The sequence below is a fragment of the Falco rusticolus genome, chromosome 6 (genome assembly GCF_015220075.1).
Source record: "Falco rusticolus isolate bFalRus1 chromosome 6, bFalRus1.pri, whole genome shotgun sequence".
Taxonomy (NCBI): Eukaryota; Metazoa; Chordata; class Aves; order Falconiformes; family Falconidae; genus Falco; species Falco rusticolus.
The window spans coordinates 53,663,641-53,686,234 of record NC_051192.1 but is presented as its reverse complement, the minus strand read 5'-3'; positions in this window follow the sequence as shown (position 1 = coordinate 53,686,234).

Sequence of the window (22,594 nt, the reverse complement as noted above, 5' to 3'; positions counted from 1 at the left end):
GAGACAGGAGAAAGAAGCACTGACATTTAGCATGGAGGATTTAGGTGGTGAGCCTCCAGTTTCTCCATGGCCGCTGCTATTTGTCAGCCCTTACTCCTGCCTCTAATACCTTGGCGATAACGACTGCCCCTGTCCCACCCCATGCCGGGCTGGGGAGCAGGAGGTTGGGTGCTGTGCCCAGTGCCAGGGCTCACAGACCTGGGGCTCCCTGGGTGCCAGGGGGGCTGCCCATGGGGGCCTGCTGGGGCAGGGCTCAGCGGCCACTGCTCACCGTGTCACCAGACAGGAGCGGCGCAGCCAGGGGGGCGCTGGGGCAGTCCCAGCCCCAGGCATCGAGCACCTCCCTGGGGACAGGGGTGGGTCGAGTCTGGGCAGGGCCATGGGCCTGCATGTTGGTGTCAGGATTTGGGCCTGGTGAGAGGAAGCAGGGTCAGGCATGGCTGCAGAAAAACATGGCAAGGCTGAGGATGGGAGCCTCATCTGAGCCAGCTCCCAAGGAAAGGGGTTCCAGCCCTGGCCGGGCTGTTTTGCAGCTCTTCCCTCATCACAGCAGCTCCTGCTGCTGGTGAACCCCCTGCCTGCCACCATCTGAAGCCCTGCTAGGGAAGGAGGGAGGCCACACAAGGTCCTGAGAAACTTGTTATTCAGATGCATCCCACCATTATTCTGAACTTCTCCAATCCAGAAGTCTTGGAAGAGCTGACTGTTTTGCAAAATTTTACATCTTTCGTGGTTCACACCAGGTTATGAAGTTTGGTGGTCTTTCAGTGAAACACAAAAGCAGTCCTGTTTGCCAAACCAGGTCATTCAGAGCTGAAAAGACTGTGCTGAAAGGTTTTTGCAAACCATAGAGATCAGTTACAAATGCATTCACATTCACTTTATCAGAAATCAGAAATTCAGATGAGTAATCCCACATATGACTTGGAGCCAGAAGTTGTATCTGAGAACTAGGGCTGTTTTTCCCCCTGTGCTGTTTCAATACCAAGCTTTGCCTTCCAGCAGGACACAGCAGTCTTCCCACTCCATGAGTTTCTGCTTCTTCTTCACTAGGGGATTAACTGTAGGGGGATTCACTAGGGGACACTAGGGGACAGGCTGTATCAAAATGAAGCTTCAGCTTTGCTGGCATCCCACTAGAAACCACCTTTGGCTTTTTCAGATGAAGTATGACAATGGTGCAGACCGATCTGGTGGAGGCTTCATCCTTTTTTTTCAAGAAGTTCTGTCATAGAGAAACACCAGTGCTTTATTTAATAATTAATAAAATACCACCACCACCACTTTCACACCACTCACCTCTACTCTTACTGATGCAGACTCAGAAATAAAACCTCAGCACAGCAGCTCTGTTTGGATGGATGGAAAGACCACTGAGCACCCCTGCACACCTTTGGAAAGGGTTGCACATGAAACAAGGACTCCACAGCAACTGGGTACATTTGCAGATCAGTGATCATACTGTGTTCTCAAGAGTGCAAAAAGTCTTTGCAATAGCCTCTTCCCAGTGCAAAATATGGTTAATTTTGAAGGCATATGTATTTACATTGTTATGTATTGCATATTAAATAAATGATGACACAACATGTGGCCTAGGACACTTTTGCTTTGTCTAATTTCTGTGAGATAGTCCCTACCTATAAGTGATACTTACAGTATAACAAGAAGTTTCAGCATAATTTATAGTTCTTTTGAAATGGCAAGAAAAATGCTTAATATGAGAATCGGCAGATAAATAATATGGCCTCAGATTATGAGCCTGTAACCAAAGAGCTCTGCAGGTAGGGGTGGGATGGTGGGAAGAATCAGAGACACCTGTTAGGGAAAAGTGTCATCAAATACCTGCTTTTGATTGTATTGAGAAATAAGTGGATAATAGTAGTTAGGAAACGTTTTACATCACCTCCTAGATGCCCAAAGTCAAGGATGCAGACAAAAGGTGCTTTTTTTTTTTTTTCCTCTATAGAACTAGTTTAAATGAAAAGTGGAATCAACTACACATGCTTGCAAAACTCATAGGTGCACAACCACACATGGCTTTCTTTTTCAGGTCAATAGATGTATTTTCAGGTATTTCACACATTCATGAGCTTTACATGAGGTACACATAGATGTGCCCATATTATTATATGAAATTTCACTTTAAAATAGTGTAAATTTATATTATTTATATGAAGACAATACGGATTGAAGTTAGGGATCTGTAAAAGAAGAAAAGGGACAGAAGAATTTACAATTGGAATGAAACATTATATAGGTTTGCTCATTATTATATAGGCACATTAATCATAATTGAGTGAATGGAAAAGAATTCAGTGGTCATTTCTAGCCCATGTTTGGGTAGAAAAATGTGTAGTCACATCCAAGGCAGGACTAACTGTGTTCATATTGTTTCTGGTAGATGTTTCCCACTGTGGACCCTGGGAAAAAGACTTTCTTTTAATAACTCTTTGTACAAGCCATTTAGGACAGTTATGTTTTCCCTATTTTCGGCTAATCTCAGTTTGTTTAACTCCCATTTTCAAGGTACTTGATCAGTTTTCAGCTGTCTGCAGCTAGTTCACATCTTTCTTGAAGTACAGAGCCTTGCCCATTACGTAGCACTCCACTGAGCAATGTCTACAATGTCTACACAGTGCAGCAGAAAGCAGAACAACTGTTTATTTGCAGGCTGAACTCCTATATGAATATGCAGTCGTGATTTGCTTTGGGGTGGTTGGTTTTTTTTTGCAGCTGTGTAACAGTGCTGACAGATTCAGCTGGTTACCATTAGTCCCACCACATCCTTTAATTGTTGCTCTCCATCTTGTATTTGTCACCTTGATTATTTCTTTCAGAGATTACCTATTGCTCATTCTGAGGAATTTAATCCAGCTTTTTTTCAGACTGAACTATAGCTGAGATATAAGTATTGAAATTAGTATAGGTTGCTCAGCATTCTCCATGGGTTAATTTGGTTTCTGAAAAAGCATGTAAAAACACACCTGCAACAGATGTGGAACAAATAAAAGATTTTTTTTGTGACTTCTGAGGTCACAAACCCAGTTTCAGTTGCACTCTTTACTATGTGGACAGGAAAATGTTTCTGTTTGCCAGAGTTCTTTGTCAAATTTACCATGCCCTTTAGCCTAGGTCTCATTTGCTTATCAAAAAAAAAAAAAAAAAAAGAGATATTAAAAAGATTACCTTGCTGATTCCACAGTGTTCAACCCCAGGTATTCTTTTCTGCACTAGAACAGAGGTTGTCTCTTGTAGAACTTGATCATGAAATAAGATTTATTTCCAAGAACAGTGAGATTTGGATAGCTATCATCTAGTTTGAGAGTTTTTGCAACAGGATGCCCTGAGGATCTGACAGCTGGAGCAAGCACTTCATATGTGCTTTAATAAACTTTCTGGAAAGGGGAGGAATGGTTTCTCTGTGCTGATATGTCTTGTAACTTAACCAGTCTTCAGCACTGTATGTAGAGAGAAGGATGGCACCTCGGGGTTGCTGGGGGACTCTGGAACAGTATGTTCTTGCCTTCTAAAATTCTCGGCTACCATTTATCAGGATATGCTAAGAGCTTTTTTTACATCATCTTCTTGTCTCAAAGGGATTAAAATTATGTGGAGAATGTGTATTATGCACTTGTACTCATTAACCTCCCGAGTTGCTTCATAAGCATAGAAACACATTGCACTGTGAGGGGATTGCACAACGGTGTCCATTAATTCATGTCAAGGCTATAGTCTCAATCTTCATAATCTCTGGAAATATACCCAAGGGTATAACCCCTGTAAGACCCCAGAACTCTTTTCTCATGACTAGTGAGGGTTAGACAAACCATAGTGGAGTTCTGTTATGTATCTGTCTTGTATTTGTTTTATCTACTAATTTTTTGATTCACTTCCCTTGAACCTTTCAGAATGAAATAGTATTGCTTAAGTAGAGGAGAAAGAAATGCAAGCCAAGGTTGAAGAAGGAAACAGGAATATTTATAGTTCAGACAAATCTGTAATTGTTTTGTCTGGGTCAGAATGATCTACCAAGCTTCCTTGGCAATGAAAACTTGAATGAAAAATTTTGGTCAAATCTGATTACATTTATGCAAGAGTGATAAAAGAACTACTTCCTTCTGTCTTATAGACACATTCTTCTCTTTTTGTGCATTATTGTTTTGTTTGTTGATTGCAATGCAGTATTCCTTGGAGGTTCCAGTGATCATTAGGGTCCACTCTGTAAGCATAGGACAAAAGACAGTCTTCTTTTCCAAGGTTCTGCAATAGAAACAAGTAGGGTCAGTAAAGGGGAGAAATGTATAACACACATGAAGATTTAAAAATCTGTTGTTTCAAAATCACTATTTTTTTTATTATTGCCGTTTTTATCCACCTATGAATTATAGTTGTATGGGATAGAGATTATTTGCTGTATCTTTGACAGTATATCAAATGTGAGCTAGAGCAGTGGTGGGTAAGAGAGAAAAAAAAGGTATTAGATAACGCAAATGCAGAGAGGTGAAAGTAAGAGGGTGGTGAAGGTGAACTAAAGGAACTGTCTCTCTGGTCAGATAGATAAACTTGCTAGGGAACAGAAGGAACAAGTTAATTAGGTAGAGACCATAGTTTTATAACTGTATTGATTCCTGAAGATCTCTTTAGAAACTGTTTACTTCTGGAACCAGCCCTCAGTCCAGTTACAATAGATTTTTCTCTCTAATATGTAACTGACAGAAGAGTGGAATAATGCCTATTTCCTCTCTTAACTTTCCCTGCACAGCTTCAGTGAGTGAAGGAGAGAGGGACAATTGTTTTAGAAGATCATTTTGTTTCCTTCTGCCTGTAGTGCTGCCTGAACTACATCTGCTGAACTTTCCAAGATGTAAGTCAAAGCACTAGGAAATGAACTCTGACCTATGTTAGTGTCTTAGGCGAGATCAGGAGTGTGCTTTTCTGGAGAATCTCCTAATCACTTCTACTATCCATGATGTGGTTCTTGCTGCAGAGTTGTCCTGGAGTGTGGGAACCTGGTGCTTTTTGGATGAAACCAAAGCAGTAGATGCACTCCAGAAGCAAGCCCCAATGAGATTTCAGTCCACAGGACAGACAAAAACCAGCATGTCCTGTCTGCTGTCCTTGAAACCAGTGGAACCACGTGTCCCTCCCTGAAGAGGCAGACCTGTCTGTCCTTCCTCCACTTTTTTGTCTTCCTCTAAACTTCCAAACAGAGATGGTGTTTCTCTGAAGACCCACTGAGGCTGAGCTCAAATCTCGCTCTGCTTTCATGCTGTGAGCTACCACCTAGTCACCTGGGGTTTTGGATCAAGATGTGCCCAGATGAGTGTAGTGTCCATTCTTACTGTTTTATTACTACCAGCTAAAGAGTTTGCATGCTTCACACCAAGTCAATGTAAGTGTTTGATACTTACAGAAATTGAAAGTGAAAATACGGAAAACTGCAGAGATGATAAAATAGTGCCCATCATCATCCTTCTGGTTTAGCTGCAACATTAGATTGAAGAGTGTCTTGCCAGTTTCCAAGTCCATCCTTCAAAACAAATAAAATCTTAAATAAACTTTAAAGAGTGAGTTAGTCATCACTGGAATAAAGGTCAAAATTCTAGCTGACATGAAATTTACTAAAGAAAACCTAAATTATTCTCCACTGAAAACCTCCTCTATAGAGCCTGACCTTTATAGAGACATGGTTTTGCACTTTTTTTTCCCCCATACTGTCTTGGTCACTGCAATGACATTGTCTTTCTCTTTTACATTAAAACTTACAAATGACCTCTTGGGAAAAAAAGCTTGCTCTGTTGTACAAGGTAGCATCAAAACAATTCAGGCAAGTTTTGAAAAACATGAAAAACAAACAAAAATTTTATTAGTCATCGTCTCTGTTCTCTGTGAGTCTATACTTTAATCTATTTCACTATAGATATGCAATTTAGTAAAGGAGTTGCATGAATTCTTTCATGTGCATAGAGAGATTTTGTAAAAAGCCCCGAACAACCACAAACAAAGCAATAGTAACTACAGCATGGATTTTAGCTTAAGCCTATTGTGCCAAAAGCATTTGGTCCTAACTGTGGGAGCAGGGCTCAACAGATAAGTATTAAACAAATACATTTTTTCTGGATATTTTTCTTTCTCTCATGTGTGTTTGTGCTATGGTTTTCCATTGAACCTTATCCCTGTGACATATCCTAGGTGCACTCCTCAATATTTAATTCAGGGGTCCTCAAACTTTTTAACCAGGGGGCCGGCAAGCGGATGAAGTGGCAGGAGGTCACCTGCGGCTGCTTGGTTTTCTCCCCCAACCCCTGGTGGGGGGGGGGGCGGGGGGGTCTGTAAATATCGGGGGGCGGATTGAGGACCCTGGGGAGGCTGTATCCGGCCCGCGGGCTGTAATTTGAGGAACCCTGATTTAATTTGTCAGAAATATTTTTGTTTATGCTTAGGACAAGCCTAGAAAAACACCTATGCCATTTTCACTTTTTAAAAACTGATAAAAATAAACTAATTTATATCTTTACTGGAGCACACAAAATTTAATTTGTGGAGTGAGTAACCCAGTGTGGGAATCTACCAGAGATATATTGTACCTTGGTTATTCAAACTGTGCTTCTAAGCTACATGGTCAAATCAGATCAGCTATGAGAAAACTTCAATGTTATTAATTTCAAAGTAGGCTTGCAGCTTTCAAGGTTGCAATTAACGAAATGAATTTTACTAGCAGTGACTGCTCTGCTGCGTTTATATAGAGTGAGGCCAATTTATAAACCAGGTGGATATGAGGAAGGTTAGGAAGAAGAAAGAACTTGGCTGAAGCCTGAAATAATGTGATGTACTTGGATCAGGCATAAGGAGTAACCACAAATTTCAGGAGAGGGAAGAAACCCTCAGTACCTACACTCGGAATTTTTGCCTGAATTAGGACAGAGATCATAATCTATAATCCCTAGTCATTGCTTACTTTTGATGGACTGCACAAGGGTTGTGCAACAAATAAAAGTCACATACGTTCTCATACACAAGTGGGACTTAAGCAGGACTAGCATATATGCCTGATGTATATCCCATTATACCAGGGTGGATTTCACCTTAGGAACCTTAAGAAGTAAATGAGCTGCTCAGGAAAAAACAAATCACCTGGCTTTCCTTTGTTGTTTTAAAGAAAGGATTAAGCATCTGGAATTTTGTGGGTGGCTTTGCAGTGGACAGTGTATGGTTTTCTTCAGTGACTATAAATCTATCAACAGAATATTATCTCCTCAGTAAGAAGCACTTCTACACTTCATTAAAATGGAGATTATCAATTCTGTAGCAGGGATGCCATGTAAATGAGGCCTTCTGAGTAATGAAAAGAAAATCAGGTTCCACTGAGAGTCTTTTAGAAGTAGCTTGGGCTTGGAAGTTAGAGCTAGCTGCAAAGTTGGAAGAGAGACAAATCTAGGGAGATCTTAATACAGATTTACAAGCAATTTTGGAAATATTTAAGTAAACTGCATTAGCTCTACTAGACTGTAATCTGGATGACCAGATTTGTGCAGACACTACTAAGAGGAGCATTTTGCCATCTGTCTTTTTCTCTGGACTGCTGCTAACATCACAGAGGTGGTTACATGATTACAACAAGCATTCTGTAGCTCCCAACATAACAAGTGACATTTCAAGTAAGAGAAGGATAAGTGCATTGCAGGTTTCATCTTATTTTATATTAATTTGGCAAAAAATACTGTTATTTAAGTCCTGAAAAAGGTTCTGTGTGGACATTAAAGATAAAAGACCAGAAGTGTCCTTTCAAAAAGCTTAAGAATTTTATGGCAGCAGGAGTTTAGAATGGTTTGAATATTCTGTCTGAGACTGTCTTTAAACTGTGGATGTGTTTATTGTCTTTCATGAGTTCATATGAAGTCTGCTCAGATCACAACTGGAAGGTTTTCTCTTTTAACTAGCTAAGAACTTTGCAAAACTCATCACAAAATGTGAAAGACTGTCTGAGCCGTTTCTGGTTCCAGGGTTAGCAATAAAGATTCTGGAATCACAATTTATGTGAAATTGTCCTGAAGAGATTGTACAGTGTGGCCTGGAATAGAGAAGAGAATTTTTTTTTTTTAAGCATTGAGGTTAGAAGAGCAGATACCAAATAGAGGGAAGGAGCAGGTATCTTAACTAGAGCAATGTCATTTTTACATAGCTGAACTTCAGAGTGAAAGATGAATTGAGAGATAAATTTTAAATGTTTTCCCAGCCAAGTTTGCATAAACAGAAAGAGTGTTACAGTGCCCAGCAATGCATTCAATTACGCTGTGTGCTAAATTGCCCAGGGCACAATCATTGCCCCTATGTGTTCCCTGGTCTGTGACACCAGCTTCTGTTACATAGGGGAAAAATTTCCTGACTTTAAGGAATAAATCAGACTTGATCTTGTAAAGTGCAAAATTATTTGTTGTTTCCAAATCTCTGCATCAGCCCTTAAAAACAGTTTGAAAAATGCCTACCCTAACTCTCTAAAAAAAAATCTGTCCTGATGTGTGTGGAATGCTCACAGCTAAAAACTTCTTATGATTTCAGCCATAAAGAAAGATTTCATGACTGGTCATGAAATAATTTCATTATTTTCAGCCATGTGAAAGAACTAAGAAAATCTGTGTCTGAACCTAACCCCCTTCTGACTCAAGACAGGATTTTCCACATTCAAAGCTGCACCACAGTTTGCTATGTAGTTCCTTTTGCTATTTTTAATTCCTATGTAAGAAGCATTTAAAGACACATTGCATGTTTTTTCAAATGCTTGTTGCAGGTTTAAAAATTGCTGTTTGAGATAAAAATTATGTCCTGTCAACACTGCAAAAATTCTGTCTTGTGCACTGTAGCTTTTTCTCTGTCTTGCATTGTGATATATATGCAAGCCACTGGCAATGACTAAAGCATACCCGGTACTTTTAGATGTTACTCATATTGTGTAAGTTTATCTTGCTTGTAGTTGGCAAAGAACTTAAGTGTGAATATATATCTTCTCAAATGAAGTATTCATTTATTTTTTTTAAATGTTTGTTGGAAAATGTTGATTATACCAAGTATTTGTGTAGTAAGTGCAATACCTACCCATATATTGCCCTTAAATATATTACACTTCAGGTAACTGTGCATTTCACAAATTTGAAGTCAGAACCTTTAGACAAGTTGTATTTGTGGGTTCTGTTCCATGTGAAAGATACCATGGAGGGGATGATGGGTATGAATCCCTTGTCATTCAGATCTGGTTTTGCCACAGCCTTCAGGTCACTGCCTGCCTGCTTGCTCACCTATGTGTTTACCAACACCTCCCAAAGAACTAGAATAAAGGAAAGTACCTTAGACTGCTTTGTTCATGCATGCATGTCACTTTGGGGGATTTAGAAGCAGTTAGTTCATCTAAGGCAACTGAAGCCTGGAATCTAAACAAAGAGACAGCTGCAGAGCTCTGCCGATAGAATAATCTGCCTTGATGCTTCTCTGTAAAATTACGCATCTGATTCCCAACTGTTTGTGTTGTCAATGTCTATGCTAGGGAGATTTTTAAACAATGCTGCAGAAATTGCCTGTGGCAGGGGAGTGTAAGACTGTCTAAACTAGCTGTATGACCCACAGCTGAGGAGAGCAGTTTTGGAGGAATATGGATCATGGCCATGGGCCAGGAACACCAAAAGCTGAAAAGTTGGACTTGCACAGCCATCAAGTAAAAACATGTGTAATTGAGGTTGCTTGGTCTTGAGAATTCCTTCTGAGAAAGATTTGCATATGGTACAGTTGCCCAGAATACGGGAATCCCTAAAGAAAGGCTAACGTGTTTGGCTGTCTTTGTTACACAGAAACAACACAAAGCAAAACAAAACGAAGAAGGAAAAAACAAAACATTTTTGGCAGTGCGGTAAATGTGTCATTGGGTAAAAATTCTGCAGCTGGCTAACACTTTAGCTGAGAAAGTTAATTACATACAAGGAGATGTCAGGGTATAGCTCAGACAGCAAGGGGGAATGGAGCAGAGGTTTGATCATGGCAGCCAGTGTTCCCTCAGCAGGGAAATGCTGAGCTTGCATGCAGAGCCTGGGCACATGTCCTGCCCAGAGGAATCCAGCCTGTGGCATGCGGGCATGGAGGCTGAAACCCATTTGTGGACATGTGCTCAAAGCAGATGTGGCTATTTAGAGATCTGATTTTTCCCAAATGAAAGAGGTTGAATATGGTGTTTGGAATCAAGGCTAGCTCTGCTTTTAGTCATTGTAAGGTGTAAACAAATACTCAGATACTCCATATCTAAGGGACCAAAAGCTCAGGACTGTAAAACTGAAGTCTTGCCTCTATTTTCTAAGTATATGAAAGGATCCCTGTCCATGGCAATACAGCAGAGTCAAGATTAAGAAAGATCTAAGTAAATAATTCTGGACTATGTTCAGTGAGAGTGGGATTCAGCTCCAGCTTTATTCAGATTTCTGTATATAAACTAATATCTCAGTGCTCACTGGCACTCCAGTCAATAAAAATCAACAGAACCCATATGGAGTAATTAACCTGACCCTATGGCAGATACTTGGCAATAGTCAGCTGAATAAGTTTCCAGACTTCATCAACATCCATACAGCTGCTTGTACATGGGCTTTTTAATACCCCAAAGCATCCTGTCTGACCCCCAGCAAGGGTCCTGTAACATATTTGCCAATCCCACGTGTGTCCCTGGACACCCCAGCACATTTCTAATGAAGAAGCCTGTGTGTGGGCAGTGGAATAAAACCTTATGGGTTGTATCGACTAGACCACTGTTGATTATAATACCTAAGCACCAGCAAGGAGCAGTAGATGCTTTCAAGCAGAGGTAGAAGACACTAGACAATTATTGACCAAAGCATTCTGGTACTGTGTCTTTGGATGCTGAATGGTCCAGTTAGCCTCTACCTTGCTTCAGAAGGTATCACACTGAATAGCTTGTATTAGGAAAGTGCTTAGGTAAGAACTACCTGTTAAATGCTAAGATTCACCAGTGCTCCAGAGGCCCAGCAGACCCATCTTTTGAGTAGTTTAGCTTCTGTACTATAGTGCAAGAATATTTTTTGTTTCACTGCATTTTCTCCTTCCTTGAGGAAGTGAGAAATTTGTCCCTTATGAGGTACCTTGGACCACTGTCTCCTCCCCTCCCTTAAAATGACTTCTGAAGTTCAAGATGGATAAAAACATTATTTAGGACGAAGCAAAACCACAGCAACAAACATGTGGCAAACATATGGCTAAGCATTTTAAGCTTAGCTAAACACTGTAAATTTGTTAGGATGCAAGGAACAAATATTTATGTTTGCTGCTGCTGATTCTCACGGCATTTGGTAGATGGCATAGGATGCGGCACACAAGCAACAAGGGTGAACTGTGGTGCAGTGTGGCTGGAGCAGGTCCCATTAACGGAAAGGAAAGGTGCCTGTCCTACCCAAACAGTCACTGATGTTTGGCCCTCACTTACTTTACCACAGCCCTACGTTTTAGGTACATAGTCAAGAGTCCATGATGAAACTGCAATGACTGCTGAAGGTTAGATGACTACTCCAGTCCAATAACTGATGATTTTTTTTTCCTTTTACACATATATTTTTGCACCTGTCAATTATAAACACTCCTCTTACACTGCTTGCCACGTATGTCTGGCTGGGATGTCACTACCCTTGACCTTCACTTTGTCCTGTTTGGATATACGTTTGAAATAGTATCTAAAATAAATGTCTTAGGGAAACCAAGAATGTGTAAAGTAACAGGTAGTGAAGAGATTCCTGAAATAATAACAACCTCAGCCACAATTTCCAGATGAAGAATAGCATGGTGCTAATTTACTAGTTCATGGTTAACTGCTAATGGGATTTTTACTAGAGAAATCCAGGTTTCCTAACCATTAAAATAATGTTGCAGGAACTAGCGAGTAAATCTACTGAAACCTCCATGAGGCTATTTGGATCAAAGTGGTTCATATTATCTTTGCAATGCTTTTAGTATATTTGTCTGAAAAAAAACTTTTAAATTTGACAAAGAAGACATGGAGTTAAATCCTGTCACCACTGAAGCTAACATCAACTTCTTCTTGACTTTCCCGAGTTCGAATTTCACTCATACTAACAAGTATGCTTTTTTCCTATCTTGCTAACAAAAGTGATAAGCCATTAATTATGACCCAGTTGATATATTTTCCCTTCTCTAGAGGAAAGTGTGTTCCCCTGAGGTTGTTCTGGCAGGAGCCGTTCTGGGAGCATCTCTCCCTTCTGTCCGGCATGAAGGCTCATGATGCTGAGGTGGTATCATCAGTGTGATGAAACCCTTACATATAGCGCAGGTCCTGGCTGTGGAGTGCATAACGGGAAGAGACATGCCACACAGAGAAGTAAGTGGGCCAGGTGCCACGTCTGATACTGTTTCCACTTCATGGAAATTAGTGTGAAAAAAGCTATGTACATAGCTGTCCTGAATAACCAGATGATATTTTTATTTCTCTTTCTGTTCTAGTGTTTAACGCTCATTGCTGCCTTGTTTCTTAAGTGGAAAACCTCCACATCAAACTTTGCTGATATTATGGGTCTTTCTGCTGCCATGCACTGTGCAGGAGTTGGCAAGAAAGTCCAAATCTCCTGTCTGCTGGCTTATATCCCACAGCTGCAGGAAGTCTCGAATTTTTTACACAGAAAGAATTTCTGACTCCAAAATTATTTCCAGGATCTCTCCAGTATGGGAACTGTCTAAAGGACAGAAATCAAAGCAGGAACAATTAAAAGAGTTGCACTGTGTATAGTCACAATCTATGTTCTAAGAGAAAAAACCAAATTATTTTCTTTTATAGTACCAGATACAGTAATTCTGAGGGCAGAAATTTTACTGTGGTTTCATAGGTTTTATCAGCATGACCTCTGATAAGAAAAATATCTGAAAGGCTCAACAATGCCATGTATAAGAACAAAGTAGAGAGCTTCTCATGGCATCACTCTCTTGGGGATGTGAGTCAGAACAGTGGGCTGAAAAAGCATGACATTTTCAGAGAATATTAGTTACTCATACTTACAACCTGATTTTTATTTTCCAGGAAAAAAGATCCTTTTGCATATGCATTATGATGATTCATTTTAGAACCTAAGCTCAAAGTTTAGGAACTGATAGGCAGCTATCACTACTAATTTGTAGCATGCAATTTACTGCTCTGTTGGGCCCCTTGTAGGGGTGGGTTTGAGATTATCATTTTGGAAGGTTACCAATAAGCACCCGAGCCACCCCAGAAACCCCCAAGGTAAACAGTGTTTTTAACTACTTTCTACTCATGTAATTTTTCTCCAAGTTTTTCTTTTGAAGTTCAGCATGTCCCCCATTTTCTTCCTATGTATGCACTTTCAATCCAAAAAGTCAGGAGTGAAATCAGAGAGATATTCTCTTGTAGTCAGAGGAGACTGTTTTATCTTCACAATTAGCATGGAGTTCTTAACATAGGTGTGTTGCAAAATCTTAAGAGGAAAGAAAGGGACATTAAAGGCAAAGAACAGTTCTTGGAATATGGAAATAATTTTTTCCTCTAATTGTACTTTCATGATGTTTCATGTCTAAAAGCCAAAAAATGTGGTAAGAAGAAAAAATACAAACCAAAATCCAAATACTATCTGTCCTAATTGAGCAAGCTGCCAAACAAATACAAATGAATTCCAAAATATTCCATACTATGCACTTTCCAGTATTCGAAAATAGTATTTTACTTCATATTTCCATTACTTCCCTCTGCAACTCAGAACTGTGCTTGGCAACACAGCTCTATTGTTCCTTTCATAACGTTAATCAGATGACTGTCTACACCACAGTCACTCCTGTGATTGAACCTTGTGTAGACAAGCCTTTCTAAGATTTCAGTGAGCTATCATAGGTACTGCTAGCAAGAGAGCTGTGATATTACAGAACCCAACTTGGGCATGCCTACCAAGTGTCCAGGTTTTCCTGGGCATATTTGTTTTTCACCTTGAATCTCTTTTAAAGTGGAAATGTAATAATACATGCCTAGGCTGACTGGTAGCCTTTGCAGGACAGATGATTTTATCAGACTGCTGTTCATCTGGAGACACTAGGCATTCTCTCAGTCATACGTCCAAGTTTTCAGACTGCTGCGTGCCTTGGTTGGAAGCGCTGTTCCTGCATGCCCTAGTGGATTGCCATATGAAGCCAGCCCAGCACTGTGTGACTGCACAGGTTCCAGGAAGTGTTGGCTAAACCCCTTGAACATCCTTTTCTCATGTGTTCTGCACATGCAGCGGAAGTTTAGTGCCTCCTGTGCATGTCAGATTTACTGCTTGGGCTCAGAAAAAATGCATAGCAGGTCTGAGTCTCATGGATGGGCCATTTCATTTGTCTGTTCACATTTTACTCTGTACAGGATATTACACTTTGCTAAAATGACATGGCCTTGGATGAACATAGAAGACTATATGCTTATGACAGAGGTTCAGGCACAATTCACTGAGCAAACGGAGCAATTGCCTCTTTTCTGACAGCAGAGCTGAGAAGGGCATCCAGACTCCAGGCTGCAGAGCCTGCCACAGCAGGCAGTGAGACTGCAGCACTGCCAAAGCCCGCAGGCTTCCTCCGGGCAGCTGCGTGCCAGCTTGCATCAGGAAGGTCACCCAAAGCCCCAAGGGAGCTTCTGCAAGAGTTGTGGCAATGGAAGAAGCTATGGAAAGTGGCTGGACTGAAGAGCAAAGCTGGAGAGAAGGGCTCATGCTGCGAAAATATGCTGGGTTAGAGGAAGGCTTTGTTTTCAAACATTTGATTTCAATCTGTTTCACTCAGCAGACTGAAATGTTTTCTTTTTTAAAAGATTTCCTCTTTACTTCTAGAGACTGAAAGCCCTTTTGGTAGCTTTGGTACAAGAACCTTACAGGAAAGGTGGGACAGCTCTCTTCGGAATTCTGGCCTCAAACTTCTGACTTTGAACTTCCCGTCCAAGAAACACGGTACACATGCATTAACACACATATATATTACTGCATGCATATTTCTGTCTGAGCAATCCAAAGACAGGGGACAAAAACCTGCCCAAGTACTGAAGTGAATACTGAATCATTTGCCTATGCCAACTCCGCACTGGTCCTCTGGCTTCACTACTGTCAGCACCTGAGGTACTTTCTAGGTTCCCTCTTCAGTCAGTGAGAGGAGAGGGACTGACAAAGACAACACATCAGCCCTTGAAACAGCTGTTTGAAATAAGTGAGCTGAGTCCTTACCTGTGCCTCTCAATTGATTATAGAGGAAGCTGAGAAGAAAAGCTTAGGTTAGGCTCATTATCTGAACCATATCCATTGGCAGCTGAAGTCAGATGGTGTAAACCTTTTAATATCTGTTGTGGATTAACTCTAGTAGGCAGCTAAGTACCACTCAACCACTTACTCCCTTTCATGCCCCCCCCCCCCCCCCCCCCGAGCAAGACAGGGGAAAGAATAGGAAAAGCAAAACTAAGAAAACTCGCAGGTTGAGATGAAGATAGTTTAGTAAACAAAGGAAAGAGGAAGAAGAAAGAAAACAAAACAGGTGATGCAAATGCAATAATTTCTCACCTCCCACAAGTAGACTGATGCCCAGCCAGTCTCTGAATGATACCTACCATCCCAAATTCCCCCTGCTGTATTTAATTACTTAGAAATTTTTGAGCATAATATTATATGACATGGGATACACTTTTTTTGGTCAGTTAAGGACAGCTACCCTGGTTGCATCACCTCTCAACTTCTTGTGCACCCCAAACCTACTCACCAGGGTGCAGAGCTGGAAAAAGAAAGCCACAATGCTGTGCAAGAATTGCTCAGCAATGGCCAAAACACTACCGTGTTATCAACACTGTTTAGTCACATACTTAAAACACAGTACCATACAGGCTGCTACAAAGAAAATTAACTCCATCACAGTCAGACCCAGTAAGGAATCATAAAATTAAATTGAGGAAAGCTCTGTATTTGGTGAATTGTGAGCATGACAGAGTCAAAATGAAATGTATAGTTGTGTTTCAGATTTAATGGGTGATCTTACAGTGTCTGACATCCTTACTTTGACAGATATGATACAGAGAGAAGTAAATGGGGAATTAATTTTTAAAAATTATACAAAATGTTTGTATCTGTAATTAGACTATGACTGCATTCCACTGCTCCTGAAAAAGCAAGCTGACACTTCCTAATGACTGTGGAAACAAAGGTTGCTGTACTCTCATTAATTCTCCAGCCTAGTAATGCTGAGCCTCTAGGCAAGCACACCCAATTCCTTCAGAAATTACTTCTTTCCTAGTGTTTTGGGATGATACCGGGGTCAAAGCAGTGCCAACTGATAAACAGATCAGAGAATGTTCCTGTAGTCTTGACTACATTATAGATTTACAGGGCTTATATTAAAATGATTGTAGAACAGAAGGGTAGACATGTTTGTACAGGCATATAATCGTAAAGATGCTGAGCTAAGCCCCTCTTCTTGATTTACTATCTAGTAATAATAAAATTTAGGAAGTGAAGGAATGGCCAGAGTGATAGTAGGAATAAGGATGATGTGATTAAAGGGAATATCTGTCCCAAAAAGGCTATACATATTATCATGGTCCCCAGCAGTGCCAAGGAGAACGCACTCTAGGCTACAGTGTGCTCATTTGCAATCTGAGCAGTATATATAAATGGAATGAATGGATCCCAGAGAAAAAGCTTAATAGTGGAAAAAAAAAAAAGTGGGAGAAGGATTTAATCAAATTTATTTAGAAGCAAATATAATTCTATGGAATTGAGTTGCTTTAATTATTGGGAGGTTTTATTATTGTGCAGGTAGGAGGATACCATTACCATTTAAATAGTTTGCGATGTGAAAAACAAAGCAAATCTAGATGAAGACATGTTTGCTTGTTAATTTGGTAAACTGTTTAGATAAGTGTTAAATTTTCTGTGCTGGTGCTGGTTGTGCGTGGTTTCACCATTTGTTCTAGTCTCTAAAATTCATAGTTGGCTCTGTATTCTCTTCTGGCCCAAATGCATTTTCTATTAAGTAATTAAAAAAATGTAATATTTATGATAAAGTTCATCCTGTATTGAGTTCTGAAATATTTTAGCCTGATACTATTTGTTTGTCTCTTTCCTGTTCATTTTGCAGGCAGTTACAGTCATGTATCTCAGGTCTCTGTTTATGCTATTTCAATAGCTTTGATACTTTTCTGATACTCTCTGATAGTACTGTTACCTGCATCTTAGAACAGGTGATTCAGTTAGTGAAATGAATTTTCATCTCATTACAGTACAGTAATCCAGGCTAATGGGAAGCTATGAATTCTTAGATATGATCCTATTGGATTCTATGATCCCTTAGAGAAGATAACAAAATATTCCTGATGGTGAATTACAATGTTCCAAATGGAGACGCTCAAATGGGTATACAGATTTGGAAGCATAATAATTATGGCAATTCAGACCCAGAGTAAATTTGAACTTCACTGGCTCTTTACAATGAGATAAACCAGGACTGGACCATTGTATTTTCCTATTTTATGATATGAGAGTTTGGGATCATCTCTAATTCTAACATAAGGTTTTGATAATCAGTAATTCTAGCAAATTAGCTTAAACCCGACATCAACTAGTGGATATGATTCACATTTTGCTCTAATCCTATAAAATAATGCTTTCCTAGGAAAGATAAATTTTGGTATCATACACTGTGTGATGTGCAAATATGGAAAAGCATTTCGCATCAAACAGAACATTTTAGGAATGATGGACAGATTACATCTATGCCAATGCGCCTTAAATTCTTCTTGGCAAGACACATTCAAAAGTCAAACTTTCATATGTCCTTGTAAGATGTAGACAGGTCATAGACAGCAAGTGAGTGAAATTTCTCTCATTTTATAGGCTTTTATTTTAGAAGGACATACTTTGTAAGATAAAGTGAAATAAAACTGTGTAAAATGGACCAGAAATAAAAAGCAATGAGAATAATCCATTGCCGCAGAACTTTACTTTTCAGTGTGACTGTTTACAAAACCTCTTCTTACTGTTATTGAGAGAACACTGGACCATACTAGATGCAGGGGTTATAAATAAAACCTTTGAATGGCATTATCACTGGCAGCTGTTGACATGATCTGTTTTAGTCACTAAATGTTGCAGTCATGGCTCACACAGGCAGACTCAGTTCAGCTGGTTTTGGCCAGGAAATCCTCTGCTGAAACTAGGATGTCTTCTAAGAAAGAATTGCTTCACCTTTCAGTTATGTTTGACAAAAATACATGCAGAAGAGATATATTCTTTCATTAGTTGAAGTTGAAACCTGCTGTTTCATAAATTACATCCATCTATGGAAGTCCTCTAGATTTAAATCTAAAAGGGTTTTTAACACTGTTGTTCCCAAATCTTCTGATATTTTTGTTCTGAATTATCCCACAAAGTACTTGGTGTAGAAATCTCACTGTATTTTACTTGTCTGGCTGAGTTAAAATGTGCACAAATGACATTACAGACTGATTCATTATTCAGTTAATCATTTGGAATTTGAAACTGTTTAGAAGTAGTTGAAATCCTGACAATTTATGGAGGGAAAAGCACTCTAAGAAACCTTGGGCAAATCCTGCAAAGGCTCTGTAGTGATGACAAAGGGGGATTTTACATGCTTGGGATAAATGTATGTGGGAATTCTTTCCAGATATTTAGCAAACATAAAGGTGAACTAAATGAAACCAGTGTTGCTGCATTGTTTTTGCTCCTTTGTTGCTCTTTTCTTGGCAACTGCTCTGCACTTATTTTTATCAGATAAAACAGTGTATTGTAAACCAAATCATATGTTCTCTGGCATAAATCTTTTTTAAAGCTACATTTTCCTCAGGGCCTAAGTGATAACTCCGGATGTTGACTCATTTGATAAATGGTATCTCATGATGATGACTGCAGCCCCAAAAACTCCCAGATAAAATTATGTCCCATCCTGTTAGATCCTGCTCTGCCCTGCATAGGGGAAGACTGTAAAGGCTCTGCTCAGGCAAGGCAAAGAGTGGGCTCCAGTGTAGCATGTTGTTCAAGGCTGATACAGATACTGGGACAACTGTGCCTTCTGCCAGGTCCTGACACTGTTCTCTGGGTAAAAACCAGGGTACAACAGTTGTGCCTAAGTACTGCTTCTTGCCTGAGTGAGGCAGATAGCGGTTGCTGCTGTCAGACTACAACACACACATGGTCAGTGGCTGCCCCAGGCCACAGGCTGGTTGTGCCCCACAAACTGCCAGCCTGGGTATGAGCTAGTGGTGGTCAGTGTTCTGTTCTGGAGCAGCAGCTCTCGACGCCAGCAGGTCTGTCCCACTGTCAGCTGTGTGGCCTGCCAGGTGCTTGAAAATAACTTGTAGCAGGAAACATAACTTTAGATTTCATTCTGTGAGCAGGAGGGCTGGTAAAGCTTGGTTTCTTATGGGCTTGTGTCCTTTAAACTGTTCCAAAAATACTAATCCCAAACCAGGCATGACACTGCCTAGGGCAGAGCCAGAAGGAAGAGAGACAGATCATGCTGTAGCTGATCTCCAGCCAGGCACCTCCATATTTTGGCCCCAGCACACATATTCGTTGGCTATTCAGCTGCTGTATTCAAGCGTATTCAGTGGTGGCCCACTAACTAAAAATTCAGCAGATAGATGAACGGGCAGAAAAATGAAAAATCACAAGTTACATAAATATTAGCAAATAAGTGGATTTACAGCATAGATGTTACTGATTTTAAGTCTTTTTGTGAACAGTTCTGAGAACCACAGAAACCCCCAGTTTTATAAACACCTCTGTACTTCACAATTTTTACTTGTAGTTGGTAGCAGTTTATATGCATACAACTGAGTTGGCAAATCTACTTGTAGGACATTTTCAATGTTTTTCACTCGGAGTTGAAACATAGCCACAGTTTAGTTCTAAGACATTCTAAGAACCTGTAGTTCCTGTTCCAAACACTGCTTTTGGAAAGGTGAATTTAGTGGCTTAATCCTATTAGTGGTTTAACTATGCATTGTTCCCTTTGTTGCAGCCCATTGCAACTTTTTTGAGGCTCAGTGGAAGGACACCAAGGAATATTTTTCTGAGTAGCCATTGGTATTCTGTACACTTTTTATGTGAAAGGCATTTAAAAAACTACTTTTATGTTCAGGCACAATATTAAACTGTTAGCTGGCCTCCCTCTTAATTACTGTACCTCTGAATAACATGAGATGGAAATTAATCCTGATGATTCTCACATGCACCTGAGGAGACAGGGAGAAGTGAAGGGTTGTGCGATCTTCTGGGAAAAGGAGACTGAGACCTTACATCTGCAGCTGGTAATTCTTCACTTAGTTGCTGCCCTACCTTTTGATTTTAGAGAATATTGGGTTTTGCTACTGCTATGTTAATTCATCGTTATTAACTGTTAGAGTATTTCTAGAGATTTCCAGGACAGAAATGGGTGCATGTGCACCATTTAGTACATTTATGCTCACCATAAATTTTAAAGGGCCAAGAAACAGATACGGACATGGGAACTCATTCATCTATACTGGTAAATTATTAGAATGATCCTTGTTACAGGTTTGGCTAAGTGGAATTAATGCTGTCCCACAAACTCCCAGGCACAGTTCAGGACTTGGTCATGTATTTGTCATGAAGTATTTCTACTGATTAGTTTGGTGCCACTAATCTGTTTAGGAGGATGAGACAGTTTAATAATATGGATGTAGACCACTCCATATCGGTTGTCTCAGTGTCAAAGAACAGCATACTTAATATATTAGCATAGATGTAGCCTCAGTGTCCAGTGACATGCAAAACATCTGCTGTAGTTTCAGACTGACCTGCACGGCTCAGTCACTTTCATATAGCCTAGATATATGCAATTAGTCTGCATGCTTACTGATTATGCATTTGATGTACCAAAGATGCAGGGGACTTGTGTGCATCCACTGAGCAGCTGTATCAGGTGCAAATTTGTTACACAAGATGCGTACGTGTAGTAAGATGCACCCACACATAGAAAATATATGATTGGTTTGAGATGTCCTATAAACAGATTCTCTGCGTGTGTGCTATATCCTGGGCAGTCAGATGTCTACTGTTCCCAGGTAAAAGGCCACATTTAACAGTTTCAGTTTTCTTTTTCCCCACAAACAACTTTTCTAGGTAGAAACAGAGATGTGGTAAATGCAAGTTTTTGGTACCACCACACAGTGAGTCGGGTTCAAGTGTCTTTGCTTCACTCTTAATCAATGATGATGTCAGAGCCACAGAAATGAAAGAAAATGGATATGTCAGGAGACCTGGGGCAACCCTGACAGTTGGCAGTCCAAGTCTTTTAGCTGGGATTTACCGAGATTTCAGAGACCTTAAGAAAAATATACAGTAGCACACAAACCTTGTGCTCATTAGGAAGCCTAATTAGATACAGTGTAACCGCATGGAACTCATAACTCAGCTCTTAGATGAGATTTCCTAAAATACTGAAAGGAACCATGTTCATGATTCCCGTTGAAATCCAGTGAGAAAATGACAAGCATCTAACTTACCTCAAGAACTCTTGAAAATGCTGCCTTTGTAAGTTTTTATGGCCTTGTACATGTTTCATAATTGCAAACACTGTATCATTTCACTGCACAAGCACAGGTATGCTGTAGAGACCTTAAAATCCTTATCCAGTATTGTATTTCTGAGCTGCTTGTTTCCTTTATCACAAACACTTATGGGAAACACAAGACACAAAACACACAGTGTAATGGTAAGGGTACTGGAAAAAAATGTCACAACAATATCTACTGCCAAATGCTTTCATTGAAAACAATCTTCTGCAAACTTAATGAGATTTACTGCATTTAAAATTAATTAAAAGCCTTTAAAAATCTTCTCCCATCTGGTTTTGTATAAAAATGATGGGACTACTAATCTTTGTAGGAACACAGCTAGAAAGATGAGCTTGAAAAAATATTTTTAAAGCAGCAAACCTGTAATTGGTGAGAATTACATGCCCAGCAAATGTGCAATTGTAATCTTTTGGCCTCATTTCTAGAGGATTTAGTTACGTTTCTGTTACATAAGATCTTTTCTCTGTCTGTCTTCCTAGGCTTTTTTGTTGAGGATTCCTCTGCACATGTGTGTATCCATCTGCCCAATCACATCCTAAGGGACCCAGAGAGTGTGAGAGAATGAGAAACTGTTTTATGTCTGTGTAAGCAGTTCCACATCTACTCTCCTCTGCAGTGCACACTGTAACTAAAAACCTATTAATTCAAGTCTTGAAGTATATATTTCAAGCTGCATTCATTAGGAATGAATCTCCTTTCCCGTTCTTGACCGCATTCTTACAGGGCTATTGAAGCTTGAGCACTGAGTTCAGTCTTGGCAGGTCCCCACCCCCCTGCGAGGTCCAGGTTCAAGCTGTATTTGGGTTATTTTGTGCTGATGCCTGCAAATTCAGAAGGAAAGTTCAAGAGAGGATAGATGAGCCCTAACACTGCTTAGGCCAGTCTCCATTTCAGAGCTGAAAGGTGACAAAAAGTGCAGAAGTGAAGTTGGTCCAGGAAGGTTTTAAACAGCAAGCCATAAATTATCTT